General features: G+C 37.5%; 1 long non-coding RNA gene across 4 annotated transcripts in view; it reads right to left on the bottom strand.

Moving 5' to 3' along the window:
• LOC106842375 (uncharacterized) overlaps positions 1-20,834 on the bottom strand; it is an 89,507-nt gene that overhangs the window by 48,925 nt on the left and 19,748 nt on the right. For 3 of the 4 annotated variants that reach the window (XR_011495659.1, XR_011495658.1, XR_011495660.1), the window contains exon 3: positions 15,134-15,194. The exons of the other annotated variant lie outside the window; for it this stretch is intronic. This is a non-coding gene — a long non-coding RNA (uncharacterized lncRNA). The remainder of the gene's footprint in view (positions 1-15,133; positions 15,195-20,834) is intronic. 4 annotated transcript variants of the gene reach the window in all.

The raw sequence follows: 20,834 nt of genomic DNA, 5'->3' as shown, positions 1-20,834 counted from the left end.
GAAGTAAAATTGTCTATTTGTTGATGACATGATCTTGTATATAGAAAATCTTAAAGACTTCACCAAAAAACTGTTAGAACTGCTACACAAATTCACCAAAGTTGCAAGATACAAAATCAATATGCAAAAATCAGTTGCATTTCTGTACACTAACAATAAACTACCTGAAAAGAAATAAAGAAAACAATTCCACTTACAATAGAATACAAATACAATAGAATACAAATACAATACAAAAAGAATAAAATACTTAGGAATAAATTTAACCAAGGAAGTGAAATCTATAAGACATTGATGAAAGAAACTGAGGAAGATACAAATAAATGGAAAGATACTCCACATTCATGGATCAGAAAAGTTGATATCATTAAAATGTTCACACTATCTAAAACCATCTATAGATTCAATGCAAACTCCATCAAAATTCCAATGGCATTTTTTACATAAATAGAAAAAACAATCCTCAAATTTGTATGGAACTACAAATGACCCCAAATAGCCAAAGCAATCTTGAGAAAGAAGAATAAACCTAGAGGCATCATACTTTCTGATTTCAAACTATATCACAAAGCTATATGAATCAAAACACTTTAGTACTGGCATAAAAACAGACACTAATGGAACAGAATGGAGAGTCCGGAAATATACTGACACATATACAGTCAATTAATATTTGTCAAGGGATCCAAGAATACTCAGTGAGGAAAGGATAGTCTCATCAATAAACGGTACTGGGAAAACTGGATAACTACATGCAAAAGAAGGAAACTGGACCCCTATCTTACATCACTCACAAAAAACTATCTCGAAATGGATTAAGGACTTAAATGTAACATCTGAAACCATAAAACTTCTAGCAAAAAACATAGAGAAAATGTTCCTTGATATTGGTCTGGGCAAGGCTTTGTTGATATGACACCAAAAACACAAGCAACACAAGAAAAAAATCAATAAGTAGGACTACATCAAGTTAAAAAGCTTCTGCACAGTGAAAGAAACAATGAACAGAATGAAAATGAAACCCAGAGAATGGGAGAAAATATCTGCAAACCATCTATCTGGTAAGGATTTAATATCCAAAATATAAAAGGAGCTCATACAACTCAACAGCAAAACAAAACAAAACGACAACAAATAATCTGATTTTAAAATGGGCAAAGGACTTGAATAGACATTTTTCCAAATAAGACATACAGATAGCCAACAAGTACATGAAAAAGTGCTCGACATCATTTATCATCAGGAAATGCAAATCAAAACCACAATGAGATATCACCTCACATCTGTTAGAATGGCTATTATCAAAAAGACAAGAGATAACTAGTGTCGTTGAGAATGCGAACAAAAGGGAAAACTTGTGCATTTTTGATGGGACTGTAAATTGGTACGACCTCAGTGAAAAACAGTATGGAGGTTCCTCAAAAAATTAAAAATAGAACTCCCGTGTGATCCAGCAAGCCCACTTCCGGGCATATAGCCAAAGGAAATGAAATCAGTATCTCAAAGAAATATCTGCACTCCTGTGTTCATTGTAGCATTATTCACAACAGCCAAGACATGGAAACAACCTAAGTGTCTATCAATGGACGAATGAAATAAAAAAATAGGGTGTATATATACAATGAAATGTTTATTCAGCCGCGAGAAAGAAGAAAATCCTGCCATTTGTGGTGACGTGGAAGGCTCTTGAGGGCATTATGCTGAGTGAAATAAGTCAGGCAGAAAAATACAAATACTGCTTGATCTCCCTTATACGTAGAATCCAAAAAAAGCTGAACTCATAGAAGCAGAGAGCAGAACCACGGTTGCCAGGGGCTAAGGGGTGGGGGAAATGAGGAGATGTTGGTCAAAGAGCACGAAGTTCAAGTTATAAGAGGAATCAGCTCTGGGCATCTAATGTGCAGCAGGGCAACTAGAGTTAAAAGGACCGCATTGCATACTTGAAAGCTGCTATAAGAGTAGATTTTAAATGTTCGCACAATAACAACAAAATGGTCAGAGGGAGGACGTGTTAACTAATCTTATGATGGTAAACATTTTGCAATGTATACGAGTATCAAACCACCACGTTGCACACCTTAAACTTACACAATGTTATATGTTAATTATATATTAATAAGGCTGGAAAAAAGAATAATCAAGCTGTGTTTCTTGTGTTACAAAGTTGGAGTCTTAAGATTCTGTTTATTTCTTGTTCTGAGCTCAGTGTTTCGTAGATCTTGGATAAATAAGTAGATAAAGACAGAAAACTTGGTGTGATCTCAAACAATCAGTTGGTAAAAAAACAAAAATTCTGAATTGAAGGAACTAGGGACGTGCAAATCACAATACCCACGTCTGTTCAAACTACTGTAGACTGCCGGGAACACTCCTTACCAAATCACACTTCTAAAATATTTATTTATACTTTCTCAGCTTTTGATAATACGGTGTAAATGAATGAGAGAATATTTTGAAATGATCTGATCATTTAGAACAAATATTCTACTCACGTGAATACAAAATGCTGTTACTATTTTTCCACCTCATACTAGAGTCCCGAGCCAGCTTTTAAAATTTTGTATATAAGTTTGCTCACGAATTGGTAAGCCAGACAAAGTTGGATTCTCTGCAAGACTCTGAGAAAGTGTTGCCTTGCAGTTTCAGAGTCAAATTTCTTTGTGTAATACAGACGGTTGCTGCAAGAATTGTTTGAAACACAAATTGCTATTACAGTGTGTCATTCTCATTAATTTAGAACCAGATCAGTTTTGCCCCAGTTACAAATGGATAAAAACATCTGTCCATTTCAGGCTTTCAATTATATATACGTGTACATTAAGATATAATTATAGATAGATATAGATATAGATATAGATATGGTCTTAAAATCTATCCACTTTGGGGCCAGCCTGGTGGCACAGCAGTTAAGTTCACACCTTCTGCTTTGGCGGCCCAGGGTTCGCAGGTTCAGATCCCGGGTGCAGACCTACACACTGCTTGTCAAGCCATGCTGTGGCAGGTGTCCCACATGTAAAGGGGAGGAAGATGGACACTGATGTTAGCTCAGGGCCAGTTTTCCTCAGCAAAAAGAGGAGGATTTGCGGCAGACGTTAGCTCAGGGCTAATCTTCTGCAAAAAAAAAAAAAAAAAAAACGAAAAACTATCTACCTTAACTCAGGAGGTAAAATAAGGATGTGCGAATGATTGTAACCCAAGTGCCTGCCTCTCTTTCTCAAGGGAGCACTTTCCTCTAGCATATTTAGGGCTTGGTATTACGTCGGTTCCCAAGTCAGTCCTTGTAACAGCTGCTACTTAGTCCTCCCTTCTGTTTTCTACTTATTTCATGTCTGCCGGTTACTCAGACTGACCTCTTTTGATATAAAGCTGTCATGCCCAAGAGGGTCTCCATGGAGTTGTGCTCGGGTGAATTCAGTCTGATGGAAAAGATCATGGAAAGCTTCTTAGGGGAAGTTTCTCTTGAGCCAAGTGTTGGAGGATGCAAGGGAATAAGTTAGACAAATGACAACGCATTCCAGAGAGGGCACAGCATTAGTTCATGTACTTATTTGTTCAGGCCAAAGAGTGAATTTGGGGCTGAGAGGCAATAATTGATAGCTGGCAAAGTATACTTGTAGACACACAAGTTGCGTGGCTTAGCCAGAGTTGAGAGATGAGCCTGGAGAAATGGCAAGCTCATGAAGGGACTAGATTATGCAACAAACATGATTTTAAGATGTAGGCACTGTTTGCAGAATTTAATGTGGTCAACAACTATTTCCCTTTACTTCACATTTTGATGATTTTTTTCTGCCTAATTTGAACCCGCCTCAGTCCTTCTATGACGGGTGATCCAGAAGTCTAGTTCTGTCTCACCAGTAAGCAGTTGTTCTTGAGAGCATTCTTAAATGCCCTTGACACTTGTCTCACATTCTCCCAGCTTCAGCTCCCAACAAATGCCTGATTTGCTCGCTATTACTAAAATTAACTAATAAGAATGAAAATTTAGATAACTCCTCTCTTCTCTAGCAGAGCATTCCATGACAGACCATATCAGGAGCTACCATATCGTAGACTGACCTTGGCTTGGCTGCTGCACAGGAGATCCCAGCCCTAGCAGAGGTATGAAGGGTGGTTGGCGCAAAGGGTGCAGAAATCACATAGCACAGAATGTGGCTGCCACAGGCCGTTCTCTCAGCAGGAATTGTGAGCTGAGCCTTTCCACTTTGATCAGGCCATGGGTGTGGCCGACACTGAATTGGCCTGGGATCAAGGCCTAGCTCCACCACTTAGCAGCTGTGCTGCCTTGAGTAAGAAACTTAACCTCACATAGCACCAGACCCAGAATCTTTAACCTGAGAATGAAAAGTACTTAACTGGCAGAGTGATTATGAGATTTAGAGGTATATATAAAGTATCTGCTTCATAGCAAGTGCTCAATAAATGGTGAAATACACTCATCATACTCCACATTTTTAATTTTTAAGAAGTACATAATTTTCAACCCAGTTTATGGAGGATGCTTTTCCTAACTACTGCCTCTGTTGTTGAATATTTTAAGTTTTTCCCAATCTTCATTTTACAATTAATGCCACAGTAAACATCATGAATATTGTTTATCTTTTGAATTATTTTAAGACAAATCCTTATGATACGCTTCATTAGAACAAAGGATATGGATATCATTTGTATGGATTTTAATGCATATTGTCAAATAGGGATCCAAAATGAATTAGGGAATAATTCTTTAAAATGTCGAGTATACCAGTTAGCTTGAAGACATACCCAAATGAAATATTACACTTGCTTTTTTTCTTCAATAGATGTAAGTGGTATTTTTATTACTGTTTGGATTTGTACTATAATAATTAATAATATTAGATTTTAAAATGTTGATTTTCCTTTTGTGTGACTGGACTGTTCATGTACTTTACTGATGAGGTTTACAAAGTGTATATATTATATGCATATACATAAGCATACACACATATATATATACACATTAATTTCATTTGATACTTATCTCATTATATATTAAATTTTTATGTGTAACTTTATATTTATAGATTTTTCACTTTGTCATACTATTTGAAATTTCTGTTCTAATACCAGTACTAGATTTAAAATGCATTCCCATAGGTAGAAGCAATAGTCCTTTTCCTCACTCTCTTCTTCTTCTTTTTTTAGATTATTTGCCATCATCAAGATGGTGCCTTGAAAGATGAGTAAAATAAGAGAAAACAAAATCCCTGACATGACTGATAAAGAAAAAGTCAAGGAAAAAATTAAAAATTATTGGAATAAAAAAGGAGACATGAGAGCAGCAGGGACTTTAAAAATAAAAAAATACTGGGGGCTGGCACCGTGGCCGAGTGGTTGAGTTCGCGCGCTCCGCTGCAGGTGGCCCAGTGTTTCGTTGGTTCGAATCCCGGGCGCGGACGTGGCACTGCTCCTCAAGCCGCGTTGGGGCAGCGTCCCACATGCCACAAGTGGAAGGACCTACAATGAAGAATATACAACTATGTACTGGGGGGCTTTGGGGAGAAAAAGGAAAAAAATAAAATCTTTAAAAAAAAATTTAAAAAATTAAAAAATACTGTGAACAACTTTCTGCCACTCAATTAGAAAACTTAGACAAAATGGACAATTGCCTGCAAATGCAGATGTTACTTACTAAAACTAACTCAAGGGAAAATAGCAAACTTCAATGTATCTAAAACCGTGAAAGAAATTGAATAAGGAGTTTACAATCTACAATCAATAGAGTAGATAGATACATAGATAAAAAGCCAACCAACTCATACGTAGCTTCTGAATGACAAGGCTAGTTTACAGATTAAGTATCAGGATGTAATGAATTTCTAAAATCTGATCTAAGACTGATTTTATCAAAATTTGAAAGAGCTCTGTGATGTCCCTCTTTCTCTAGTGCCTTAATGCTATAGACTGAATATTTGTGTCCCCCGCCTCCACATTCATATGTTGAATCCTAACTTGATGGTCTTAAAAGGAGGGGCCTCTGGGGAGTGATTAGGACATGAGGGCGGAGCTCTCATGAATGGAATTAGTGCCCTTATAAAAGAGCCCCCCCCCCTCACCCCCCGAGATCCCTCCCCTCTTTCTCGTGTGAGGAGACACAAACAAAGATGGACACTGATGAATCAAAAAGAGGGCGCTCACCTGACACCGAATCTGGCTTCCGGCACCTTGATCTTGGATTTGTCATTTGTAAGCCACCTAGTCTACGGGAATTTGTTATAGCAGCCCAAACGAACTAAAACACCTAAGCATGTGCTCATTTTGCTTAACGGTTAATCAGGGCTCTTTAAAGTGATGCAGATCAAGGAGGCTGGGGCATCACAAATTGCCAAAGGTTGATTTTTAATGTTTTAATAAGTTAGAAAAAAACTGAAGAATTTTACCACACTTCTAAAAGCAAAGAGTTCTTCACTTGATTAATGAGGTTTGTTGTTTTTTTTTCTATTTGTGTACGTGGTTTTAGAACAGGCTAATTTTGAGTAAAAGCCTTACATCCTAGTGTGCTCCTTTAGTTGGGGAATCCCTGTTCTGTATTTGAGATTCTCTGATTTACCAGCAGATGGACCTATTTGGTATTCTGTCTTCCAAGAAAGAGAACAGTTTTATATTCAGTGAGGTCTTCCTAACAAGGATTTAGACTACTGATCTTAAAACAAGATTTCTTTGAGTTTTTAAAATATAAACAATATCATCGGTATAAAATAATGAATAAAAGGTACTCATATATTTAGATAATGTGAATAAAAACCAACACCTGCAATGTTAAACCTCTTGGCTTAAGAAAACACAGCCCGATAAATTTTTTAAATCAACTGTGCTTCCTCTCTGATCGTTTCCCTCCCCTCCCCACCCACATGAAACCTACCATAAATTACCAGCTACTTTAAAAAATAGTTTTACAGTATATGATCCCTAAATAATATAATATTTAATTTTTCCAGGTCTTGAAACTTACATAAAAGAACTCATACGTATTTTTCTCTGACTTGCTTTTTCACTCATCATCTTATTTCTGAGATTTATCCGTGTTGATATATATGTACGTCTCTAAGTGCATTTTTTAAACTGTCCTGTGATACTGCGTTGTATAAATAGACTAAAATTCATTTATCCATTTCACTGATGTTGGACTTGCTTTTTTTCATTCAACACTCTGATTTCAAGATTTTCATTTTCATTCCTGCAGCTAAAAGTTAGGTAAACATTCTTGATATACAATCTGTAATAATTCCAATACCAATCTTGGGAGTCTGACCCTTCAGTTCATTTTTTTTCCTGCTGATTTCTGTTCATTAGAGCTTTTGTGTCCTCCTGTGTTTTAGTAATTTTTTAAAAAAAAGCTGTGAGTGCATGTTCCTTTGGTGATAATTCTCTAAAAATAATGTTTTGGTTTTTCCTCCATATTATTATGTCTTAATGAGCCACAAGGAACTCCCCAATCCTTTCATCTGGAGATGTCTGGCTAATGGTCTCTGTCTCTGTCCTTAGCAATGGAGAGGCAAGTGCCCTTTCTCTGGGGCAGAGAAATCCAGGGTTTGTTGTCTTCTCCAAAGTTGAGTAAGCTGGAAACCTGGTGACAAAGCTATTGCCATTGGCGCCTTTCACATGAGCCACATCAGGAGTCAGGCTGTCTCCCTCTGGCAGAAATCACACCTCTCTGTCCCAGGTTAGTGTGTGCAGTCAACATCCATTGGTTAGCAGAACTTGATGAAACGGCTAATTGATTTGGCCAAGCTCCAAAGCAATCTGGAAAATGCCAATCTGGGTGGTGCCCACAAAGATCTTCCTCATTTCCCACAACTTATACTTGGCTTCCTCAGGCATAATCTGATGAACAGCAAAGTGAGCCTTGGGTCACAGACCAGATGGAAATCTCACTGCTCTTGTCACTGGTGATGACATCCATAAAACCAGCAGAGTAGCTTATATAAGGGCAAAGCCTGCCATCAATCTTAAGTAACCACTGTGTGCAGATCTTCCTTGCTTTCTCTCCTGTCAGAGCACACTAGAGTCTGTTCCTTAGGAAAATGACGAGAAGGAGCAGCTTGTTGGGCTCAGTGGATGCACAAAGAGCAAAGTTAGTATGTCCAGCATTCAATGCTTTGGAGTTGCTACATGCTCAGGACCATGAGTCATGACTGTTCTAGACACAGAAAGAGCTGAAATCAATGTTTTCCATGAATTATACTGGGAAGACTTGCTTTGCTTCTGCCAGGTATATAGGGGCAGTGCCAACCTACGGCTACTTTAAAATGAAATCTTGGCTTGGTGGTATTCAGACCAGGTGGGTAGCATGAATTAGGTCCCCAAACCTGCATGATCATGGGATTGTGGTTCGAAATTCTCAGAGGAGATTCTTTCTTTCTTTTTTTCCTACTCATCCTAGAGCTGAGCCCAAAAAGATAAGTGTCCCTCTGCGTGGCTATTTTCTACAGTTTCTACCCCTTCTAGAGTTCCGGCTTATGCTAGAATCCTGGATTCTATTTCTCACCCTTGTCTAGACACAGACTTTGCCTCCTATCCGTTAGAGGCCTAATCTAGTTCCAGGCCTTCCAATTTCGAGTCACAAGAGATTGTTGCTGCGACCCTAACAATAACAATAACCAGATAAGCTACAAAATCGTAGTTTTTGTAACCCACCAGAGACCTGAGGTCAGAAATAAACCTAACTAAAGTAAAATCTAGAACTGAAAATCTAGGAAGTGAAGAGTCCTTCCCCTAAGAGTAGAAACTTATAGACATTTTCATCCCATTAAAGCAGCTGAGAGAGGAAGGGGTACATCCTAGTTGGTGATAAGGAAAAACCAGCCATAGCTTTTCACACACAAAGAAGCAAGGAAATGGAACCTACGATCACGAGAGAAAAGAAGTAGACCAAGAGGTGGATCAAATGTTGGAATTATGAGACAAGACTTTAAATACTACGAAAGTGTGTTAAAGGATCTAGTGGAAATGCTGAACAACATTCACGAACATAGGGGAACGTCAGCAGAGAGATGGAAACGATAAAAATGGATCAAATGGAAGGGCTGGCAGTGAAAAACACATTACCATAAGTGAAGAATCCATTTGATGGAATCAGAAGCAGCTTGGACACAGAGGGAGAAAAAGATCTAAAAACTTAAAGATAGTATAAATTATATAAACTGAAACACAAAAAATGAAAAAAAAATAGAAAGTACAACAAAGTATCTGAGTTATATAGGACACATGCATACAATTAGAGTACCAGAGGAAAAGGAGAAGAAATGGGGCTGAAGAAATAGTTGAAGAGATAATGGCTGAAAATTTTCCAAAATTGTTGAAAGATGTCAATTAGCAAATGCCAAGCAAGATAAGCATGCACACGCGCGCACACACACACACACACAGAGCAAACAGTACACCCAGGCACATCAGACTCCAACTGCTGAGAACTAAGATAAAGACGCAATCTTAAAAGTAGCCATAATATATTACATACAGAGAGACAACACTAAGAATTATTGGTGAATTCTCATTAGAAACAAGGTGGAAGGACAGCGTTTAAGTACTTGAAGAAAAAAATAAAAAAGACAACCTAGAATTCTACATACAGCAAAATATATCCTGCAAAAACAAAGGCAAAATAGAGACCTTTTCAGATAGACAAAAGTGGAGAGGTTTCACCTCCAGAAGTGTGCACTGCAAGAAATGCTAGGAGCTATTCAGGCTGAAGGGAAATGATGCCAGATGGAAGCTCAGAGCTGAAGGAAGGAATGAAGAACCCAAGAGAAGTATGTGGGTGAATAAAAAAGACCAACTTCATTATGCTTAAGAGACGAACATACATTTGTATGTAAATTTCCTTTAAAGACTATGGACTATTTAAAGCAAAAATAATAACAGTGTTTTGTGCTGTTTACAGCATTTGTAGAAATAAAATACAGAACAGAGCACAAACTGTAGAGGAGGAGATAAACACAACCATATTGTTGCACGGTTCTTATATTGCTCACAAAATTGGTACAATACTATTTGAAAATAGACTATGATAAGTTACAGATGTATACTGTAATCTTTAAAACACCACTAAAAAATTCCTCAAACCAGCGTAGCTAGAGGAGTTAAAACGAAATTCTAAAAAGTTCTGCATACATTTTAAAGAAGGCAGAAAGGCCTTTCCCAGCTGTGGAGCAACGAACAGGGCAGTGGGTGAGGAGCGGGAGCTGGCTGCAGCGGCCAGGCTGGTTTCAGGGGCTGTGGGGAGTCAGACTGCTCCTCGTGCCCCAGATCCTCAGCAGACTGCTCAACTTGTCATTAGGAGCAGAGTGTCAGGGGCTGGTAGCACCTGGAGTGCCTGCATACGCAGAAATAACCAGGACACGCTGAGCTGCAGGGGCACAGGTGGCAGCAGGGACGGGCTGCTGCACTGCCTGCTAAGCTCCACAACCTAAATGCCTTGCTGGCTCTGCATACAAGGAGATGGTCGGCCTCTGACAGCTGGACCTGTCCTTGCTCTGTTAACTGTATGGTCTCTACCAATCAGTTCAGAAATATAAGGGAGCTTTACAGGCAGCATCAAGCCCAGTCATCACTTGTGCTCTGCAAATTGGCTTCTTTGATGAGGAATATTTCCAGGAGCAGACTGTCCACTGAGAGGGAATGAGGTGATGCACAGGAACTGTCACTGCCTATCTCATCCTCCTCCAGCAGCAACCGGATTCTGGAATCCACCTAGAGGAACTCGGGAGGAATGCGACTTGGAGAAACCCTTAATACTGGACAGACTGTCACCACTTGCTTCTCCTCTTGCAAATGCTCCTTTCAAGAAAGCTCATTTGCTACTCCATTGTGCACTGTCCTCAGACATGTGGGATAAATGCTGCCAGTTTAATTTGTAGGTAGAGAGTTCTCCATTGACACATGTTGGCAGTCTATTTTGATGGTTGGAGTTTTTGTTCATTCAGACCTAATGGTGCCTAGCAATATCCTTGACACTCTTGTATTGAGGGACTCCTGCGAAGGATTTACCATTATAATATGATGAGACGATCTCTGTAAAACATCTTAGTGGATGCTTTTCTGGGTGCGGGTATTTTGTGGTAGATAACTTTCAGCTGGGTATTTCCTTATACATTGTAGATGATTTATTTACACATTCTTTGTTACAGGGTTTCTACCTCAAGTTTATGATGTATTAAAACTAACATTTCACTGCTTGCCTTCCTCAATACATTCTACAGCTTTTTAAACAAGGTTTTAGCCTATTGATTAACCGTTATTTATTTTCAGGCCATATTATTAACCGTCTGGGTGACTCAGTGAAAGTTTTTTGCTGACAAAGCAAACATTTCAGTTCACATTGGTCAATCGCTTTTCCTCAAACTATCAAAACCTTTATCTTTCTTTGTCCATCAGGTATGGGTGGTAGAAAGATAATATGAAGGTATGTTGAATGGAAAAAACACTGGGGTAAGTTAATATGTCATATCATTTACAGCAAGATGATAAACTTTTTAGATTTTAAAGATTCTGAGTGTAAACTAGGACGCCAGAAAGTAAACCACCCCCCTCAACTCAAAAAAAGTCTATGTAAACTCTAATATATTCATTAAAATATTTTATGAAAACCTTTTTAAAACAAGGCAGGAAAGGAGAAACAGAAAAGCAAATAGAAAACAGAGACAAATAAGAACAAATTCTGACATGGTATAATTCAGTCTGACCATCTTAATAATTATATTAAATATAAATGGACTAAAGATGTGGAAGCACCCTAAGTGCCCATCAACCGATGACTGGATAAAGAAGATGTGGTATATATATATATATACAACGGAATACTACTCAGCCATAAAAAAGGATAAAATCATCCCATTCACAACAACATAGATGGACCTTGAGGGTATTATGTTAAGTGAAATAAGCCAGATAGAGAAAGGCAATCTCTGTATGACTCCACTCATATGTGGAAGTTAAATATGTAGACAAAGAGAACAGGTTAGTAGTTACCAGGAGAAAGTGGGGGGGGGGTGGTGCACACAAAGGGTGAAGTGGTGCACCTACAACACGACTGACAAACAATAATGTACAACTGAAATTTCACAAGGTTCTAAACTGTCATAATCTCAATAAAAAGTTAAAAAAACAAACAAAAAATATATATAAATGGACTAAAACCCAAGCCCCAGGCCAGCAAATATCAGCTCAGGGAAATTGCTGGTTCCAGGGCTCCTTTTCTCTTGAAGGAATATCTTTTAAAAATTCTAGCTTCTGGTACAGCCTCTCTGGAAAACAGGCTGTTCTTCAACAAGTAAAATCTAGAATTACCATAGGATCCAGCAATTCCACTTCTGGGTATGTAACCAAAAGAACTGAAAGTAGGGATTCAAATTGATACTTGTACACCAATGTTCATGGCAGCATTATTCACAATAGCAAAAGGCAGACACAACCCAAATGCCCATCGACAGATAAATGAATAAACAAAATGTGGTATATACAAACAATGAAAATACTATTCAGCCTGAAAAAGGAATAAAATTCTGATACATGCTACATAACGTAAACGAACCTTGAAAACATTATGCTGAGTGAAATAACGCAGACACAAAAAGACAGATATTGTATGACTCCAGTTAAATGAGGTCCTTAGAATAGCAAATTCATAAAGATGGAAAATAGAGTAGAAGTTCCCAGGGGTTGGAGGCAGTGGGGAAAGGAAGAGCCATTATTTAATGGGTACATAGTTTCTGTTTGGGATGGTGAAAAAGTTCTGGAAATGGATAGTGGTGATGGTTGCAAAATACTGTAAATGTACTTAAGGCCACTGAATTTGACATTAAAATGGTTAAAATAATAAGGTTTTTTTAATGTATATTTTACCACAATAAAAAAATGGGGAAAAATTCTAGCCTCAGATTATTTTCTCTACTTTATGTTCTAGTTGTTATGTTTAAAAAATGTTTTTCATATTTTATTCAGGCATTTATGTTTTGCCACATTGCTGAAAATGGCAGACCTCTAATTATCTTTTAATTTTTTTCTTGACCTAAATTCCTTTCTTATATGCATGAGCATACACACTCTGTCCCTCACTCCTGTCTTCTCTCTCTCTCACTCTCTTATTCCTCCCATCTCCCTCTCTCCCTTCCTCTCCCTTCCCCTATCCTAATGAATTTACAGATTTAATACAACTCCCATCAAAATCCAATGATGTTTTTACAGAAATAGAAAAACTCATCCTAAAATTCATGTGGAATCTCGAGGAACCCCCAAATAACTAAAATAATCTTGAAAAAGAAGAGCAAAGCTGGAAGACTCAGACTTTCTGATTTCAAAACTCGCTACAAAGCTGCAATAATCCAAACAGCGTGGTATTGGCATAAGACAGATGTATAGACCAACGGAATAGAACAGAGAGCCCAGAAATAAATCCTCACGTATATGGTCAAATGTTTTTTAACAAAGGTGCCAAAATCATTCAACAGGTTCTGGGAAAACTAGATATCCACATGCAAAAGAATGAAGTTAGACCCTTAACTAACATCATATACAAAAATTAATTCAAAATGGATTCATGACCTAAATGTAAGACCTAAAACTATAAAACTCTTAGAGGAAAACTTAGGACAAACGCTTCATGACATTGGATTTTGCAATAATTTCTTGGATATGATACCAAAGGTACAGGAAACAAAAGAAAAATAAACAAATTTGACTTCATGAAAAATTTTTTAAAATTGTACATCGAAAGCCACTATCGACAGAGTAAAAAGGCAACCCATAGAACAGGAGGAAATGTTTGCAAATCATATATCAGTTTTATTCTCTCTCTATATATATACAGCTATATACTTTAGTATTAATATTCAGAATATATAGAGAACTCCAAATCTCAACAAAAACAAAAAACCCAAACAACCTGATTTAAAAATGGGCAAAAGAACAGACATTTTTCCAAAGAAGACATGCAAATGACCAATAAGCATATGAAAAGATGCAAATCAAACTAGAGTAGTCTCCGCTTATCTGTGGTTTCAGTTACCCACGGGCAACTGTGGTCCAAATATATTAAGTGGGAAATTCCAGAAGTAAACAATTCATAAGATTTAAATGATGTGCCCTTCTGAGTAGCATGATGAAATCTTGGACTGGCCTGGGAGGCGGAGCATCTCTTTGTCCAGCATATCCATGCTGTATAGACTACTCACACATTAGACACTTAGTAGCAATCTTGGTTATCAGATTGACTGTCGCAGTATCGCAGTGTTTGCATTCAAGTAACCCTTATTTACTTAACAACGGCCCCAAAGTGCAAGAGTAGTGATACTAGCAATTCAAATATGCTAAAGAGAAGCTGTAAAGTGCTTCCTTTAAGTGAAAAGGTGAAAATTCTCAACCTAATAAGGAAAGAAAAAAATTGTATGCTGAGGTTGCTAAGATCTACAGCATATAACTATTTTATTATTACAGCATATATTATAACTATTTTATTATTCGTTATTGTTAATCTCTTACTGTGCCTAATTTATAAATTAAATTTTATTATAGGTAAGTATATATGAGAAAAAACATAATATCCATAGGTTTTGGTACTATCTTTCATTCCAGGCATTCACTGGGGGGTCTTGGAACATATCCCCTCCAGGTAAGGGAAGGACTACCATACAATGAGAGACCACTTCACACCCATTAGGATGGCAACTATGAAAAAAAAACAGAGCAAATGTTGGTAAGGATGTGGAGAAATTGAAACTCTTGTGCACTGCTGGTGTCGTAAAATGGTGCAGCTGCTATGGAAAGCACTGTGGTAGTTCCTCAAAACATTAAAAATGGAATTACCATATGATCCAGCAATTCTACTTCTGAGTATATATTCCAAAGAATTGAAAGCAGGGACTTGAGCAGATATTTGTACACTCATAATCATAGCAGCATTATTCACAATAGCTAAAACATGGAAGCAACTCAAGCGTCCATCAACAGATGAATGGACAAGCAAAATGTATTATATACATACAATGGAATATTAATCAGCCTTAAAAAGGAAGGAAATTCTGACACATGCTACAACATGAATGAAACTTAAGAACATTATACTAAGTGAAAAAAGCCAGTCACAAAAAGACAAATACTGTGTGATTCCACTTACATGAGGTACTCAGGGTAGTTGAAACCTTAGAGACAGAAAGTTGAATGGTGGTTGCCAGGTTCTAGGAGGAAAGTGGAATGGGGAGTTATTGTTTAATGGATATAGAGTTTCAGATTTTCAAGATTAAAAATTGTTCTGGAAATGGATGGCAGTGATGGTTGCACAAAAATTGAATGTACTTCATACCACTGAACTGTATACTTATTGTATTAATATGGTGCATTACATAGATTTTCAGGTGTTAAACCAAACTTGCATTCCTGCAACCAAATCCCACTTGGTTAAGATGTACAACCTTTCTTATATGTATGTTGTTGGATTCAGTTTGCTACTGTTTTGTTGAAGATTGTTCATTCATATTCATAAGGGATATTGCTCTATAGCTGTCTTTTCTTGTAATATCTTTGTGTGGTTTCGGTATCAAGCTAACACTGATCTCAAAAACGAATTGGAAAGTATCCCCTCCTCTTCTATTCTTTGGAAGTATTTGTGAAGAATTAGTGTTAACTCTTCTTTAAAATGTGGGAAAATAGAGCTGTGAAGTTATCTGTTCCGGCCTTTTCTTTTAGGAAGTTTTTTGACTACTAATTCAATCCTTTTGTTTGTTTTAAGTCTATTCAGATTTTCTATTTCTCGTAGATTCAATTTCAGTAGTTGGCATATTTCTAGGAATTTGTCCATTTCATTGAGGTTATCAAATTTGTTGAGAGTATTTCCTTATAATCCATTCTATTTCTGTAAGGCTAGTAGTAACGTCTCCTTTTTTCATTCCTGACTTTAGTAATTTGAGTTTTCTCTTTTTTTCTCGGTCAGTCTAGGTAAAATTTTGTCACTTTGTTGATCTTTTCAAAGAACCAATTTTTGGGTTAAGTGGTTTTCTCTATTGTTTTTCTATTCTGTATTTCACATATATATGTTCTAGTCTTGGTTATTTCCTTCCTTCTTCTTGTCTAGGGATGTTTACTCTTCTTTTTCTAGTTTAGGGTGGAAGATAAGGTTATTGATATGAGATCTTTCTTCTTTTATATATAAGTATCTAGTTATAATGTTCCTCTTAAGTACTGCTTTAGCTTCATCTAGTAAGTTTTGGTATGTTGTGTTTTGTTTTCACTCATCTCAAAGTATTTTATAATTTCCCTCCTGATTTCTTCTTTGGCTCATTTGTTATTTAGGAATGTATTATTTAATTTCCCCACATCTCTAAATTTCCCAAATTTTCTTCTGTTATTGACCTCCAATTTCATTCCATTGTGGTACAACATGCTTTATATGATTTCAATCTTTTAAAACTTATTGAGAATTGCCTTACAGCCTATCGTATGGTCTATGCTGAAGAACATTCCATGTACACTTGAGAATAATGTGTAGTCTGCCATTTTTTTCATGGCGTTCTGTAGATGTCTTGTAGGTCTGTTGGTTTGCACTGTCTCATGTTTCCTTGTTGATCTTCTGCCTGGTTGTTCTATCTATTATTGAAAGTAAAATACTGGAGTCTCCAACAATATTGTTGAATTATCTATTTCTTCAATTCTGTGGGTTTTTGTTTTTTATGCAGCTTAACATATATGTTAGGTCTTCCAAGGGATTAACCCTTCCATCACTACAAATCGTCCTTTGTCTCCAGTAACAATTTTTATGTTAAAGTCTATTTTGTCTGATACTAGCATAGCCACCCCAGTTCTATTTTGGTTGTTGTTTGCATGATATATCTTTTTTCCATCCTTTTACTTTCAACTTATTTATGTTTCATCTAAGATATCTCTTTTTTAGATAGCATATAACTGTGTCATGTTTTTAAAAATACATTCTTCCAATTTCTGTCTTTAAATGGAGTGTTTAATCCATTTACATTTGATTTAATTACTAATAAGGCAGGATTTACATCTGTTGTTTAGTTGTTTATTTCCTATATGTCTTAAGTCTTTTTGTCTCTCCATTCTTCTCTTAACCTTCACTTGTGTTAAACAGATATTTTGTAGTATGCCATTTTAATTGTCTTTCTCTTACTACTTTTAAAAATTACTCTCTTAGTGGGGATACTGGGGATTATAATTAACATCTTAACTTATAGAAATCTAGTACAGATTAGTACCAACTTAATTGCAATAGCATAAAGAACTTTGCTCCTACATAGCTCTATTCCCTACCTCCTCCTTTGTGCTATTATTGTAGTATAAATTACATCTTTATACATTGACTGCTGATGCTTTTTTGCTTTTTGCAGTTATCTTCTAAATCACATAGGAGGAAAAAGATTTACAAGAAAAAAAATAAGTTTATACTGTCTTTTATATTTACCTGTGTAGTCACCATTACTGGTGCCCTTTATTTCTCTGTGTAGATTTGAATTGCTCTCTAGTGTCTTTTCATTTTTGCCTAAAGGACTCTCTTTAGTATGATGTGTAGAGCAGGTCTGCTGGTGACAAATTCTCTCATTGTTTATCTGGGAATATCTTCATTTCTTCTTCATTTTGGAAGGATAGTTTGCTGAATATAGAATTCTTGGTTGACATTCTTTTTTTTTTAAAGCACTTTGAATATGTCATCCTACTACCTGTTGGCCTCTGTGGGTTCAGATGAGAAATCTGCTGTTAATCTTATTGAGGATCCTTCATAAATGATGAATTGCTTCTATCTTGCTGCTTTCAAAATTGTCTGTGTTTGGCTTTCAACAGTTTGATCACGATGTATCCTGGTGTGAATCTCTTTGCGTTGATCTTATGTGGAATTCGCTGAACTTCTTAGACGTGTGGATTAATATTTTTCATCAAATTTTGGAAGTTTGAACTCATTATTTTTAAAATATTCTTTCCTTTTTTCTCTTTCTCTCTCTCCTCTCCTTCTGGAAGCTACACAATAAAGATGTTAAAGAAATAGTCTCTCATAAATATGCATAAGCGAGACTGCTGATCTAAGAGCTGAGAGTGGTACTGGATCAGACTGAATCAAGTTAGTATACCACGACATCCTATTTTAATTATTTACTGAGTATTATTTCCTCTGAAAGACATAATGAGACAGAAAATTGCAATAAATGAATTTGTCACTTTGAAGAACTAGGTTACTATTCATTCACTCATTCAACAAACATTTATGACTTATCCCATCATCCAGTACTAAGTATCCCACAGTGTTTTAATTGCAGAGTAAGGTAGCTAAGGGCTTTATTTGGTTGATAATAGACTGTATAGAACTGGGCACATGAAATTCAAAGAGCAATGACTCTCCTTTGAGACAGAAATTTCATTGAATTACAAGGGCCAGCCTAATCTAAAACACTGCTTTCTAGGTGGCTCTTCGAGGCTATGGCCATACAAAACTCCAGGTCAATGAACCTTATAAAAGCAAGCAGGACTAATTTATGTGAGAATCAGGAAGAGAGAAAAAACATCACATACCTTCAGGCAGGGGGCCGGCCCCATGGCTGACTGGTTAAGTTCACGCATTCCGCTTCGGTGACTCAGGGTATCCTCAGTTCAGATCCTGGGCATGGACATGGCACCACTCACCAGGTCATGCTGAAACGGTGTCCTACATAGCAGAGCCAGAGACACTCACAACTTTTGAGCTGCACTGGAAGAATCTATAACTAGAATATACAACTACGTACTGGGGGCCTTTGGGAAAAAGAAAAGATTGGCAACAGATGTTAGCTCAGGGGCCAATCTTTTTAAAAAAGTGTATATATATATCTTCAGGCAAAAAGGACTCTTCTCCTTGTGAAAAAGGCCAGTGAAAATACTTTAGAGCTTGCCTTGCCATGCTAAGCCAGGGTCACACTGCATAAAATGGATGGAGATGGGAGGTGGTGTGCTCTGCAGAAAAACCCAAAGTGTCCACTACAGTCTCCTTGTTGCCTATGCAATGTGCACATAAACAGATATGAAATTCCTCAAACTCCCCCCAGCAATCCAGGAATCCAGATTCTCTGGGAGACATCCATTTTTCTTAATCTGTTCTTTTGTTTAAGAACCACATGGTATATTCCACAAATAGTCCAAGCACAAATATCAATGGTTGAAAGAGATCAGACAAACAGGGGCACCACTCCAGAACACATACCATCCTTCTCAGGAAATTGATACTAAGTTAAATAAAAGGACCCGTGAAACTTGTGGTCATCACTTTCTTGACTCAGCTTTGTGACAGTCGAATAATTTGGTCAGCCAAAATGGCCATGCCAGTTTCTATCTGTGAGGAAGAATTTCCTTGACAGTGTGCTTCAAGTCTATGCATGAGGGGGGCTGAGGAAAGGAATTTCCAATAGAAGGTTGTACTACTTCAGCATTCCACTTTCTATGAATGTTGGTACTTGAGTTTGGATATTGCAATCATACATAAGCAATCATATTTACCAGATGTTTTTTTTCTAGCACTACAACTTTTTTAAACCCATAGTTAGTGTCACATTGATTTTATTTGTTGGGAGGAAAAAGTGCTTATGGGTTGTGCTGTCCTTAAGCTCTGAGATCTCAGCTCAAAGGCCTCACCTATGGGTATAGATGGGTCCTACTATGTCACTGACATCCTCCCAGACTCCCCATATGAATGTGCTTTATAATAGAAAGCATTATGACTTTTAGGATGGGGCATACATACACACATACACAAAGTGTAGAGGAGACATAGGAATGTAGGGGGGAGCTGTGCCTTTTCATGGTGTGGTAGGTGGCTTCTAACATGCCTCCCAGCATTCCTGTCCCCTGGTGTTCATGCTTTTGTGTGTGGGCTGCACTTAGTAGTGATTTGCTAACAAATATATGGCTAAGGTGATGGGATGTTACTTAACAGGTTAGGTTAGAAAAGATTATGACTTCCAACTTGTTTACAACACACACTCTCTCTGGCTCGTCTCACCCTTGCTGTGATGAAGCAACATGCAGAGGCCCTCAAGGCAAGGAACCAGGGGTGGCCTCCAGTCAATCACCAGGGAGGAACTGAGGCCCTCAGACCACCAGGCCCTGAGGAACTGAATCCTGCCAATAACCTATGTACATAAACTTGGCAGCAGTTCCTTCCCCAGATAAGCCTTCAGACAAGATCACAGCCCTAGCCAACACCATGATAGCCGCTTTGTGAGGGAAGCAGAGAGCCCAGCTAAGCCATGCCTAGATTCCTGACAGAAATTTAAGATAATAAATGTGTGTGGTCTTACGCTTCCAATTTTGGAGGTAATCTGCTATACAGCAATAGATAATACATATGGCTATCCCCATTCCAGTTTACTAATATCCCATAATATCATAATCAGCACATGAATTTTAGGGTATCACAAACAATTCGGCTACTGAAATTCAGCAAGGTACATGTTTTTCTGACTCTCAGCTAGCAGCCTCATATCAGTCACCATAAGCAGAAAGATCTTTCCTTAACAAAGTTACTTATTTGTATGGCTGTTGCCTGTCTGCTTGGGCTGCAACTTTTTCAACATATCAATCTCTTCTTTCTCTCTGTCTGTCTCACTCTCTTTGTCTCTTTCTTCGTGTCTCTGTCTCTGTCTCTGTCTGTCTCTCTCTTGACTGTTTACTATAGCCTAAAAAAAAAAAAAAAAAAAGAGAAGAAAGAGCTAGCATTCCAACATCATGTTCTCTATATCACATCACCAAGCATTCCAGCGCGGGGGATACTCCGTCCAGGGCAAGCGAGAACAAGCCCTGCCAGTTTTCCCACCTAAGATGGAGGATTCTTCCTTGTATACTTC

Source organism: Equus asinus, chromosome 20 (assembly GCF_041296235.1).
Source record: "Equus asinus isolate D_3611 breed Donkey chromosome 20, EquAss-T2T_v2, whole genome shotgun sequence".
NCBI classification, from domain to species: Eukaryota; Metazoa; Chordata; class Mammalia; order Perissodactyla; family Equidae; genus Equus; species Equus asinus.
This window is presented reverse-complemented; position numbering and strand designations above follow the sequence as displayed.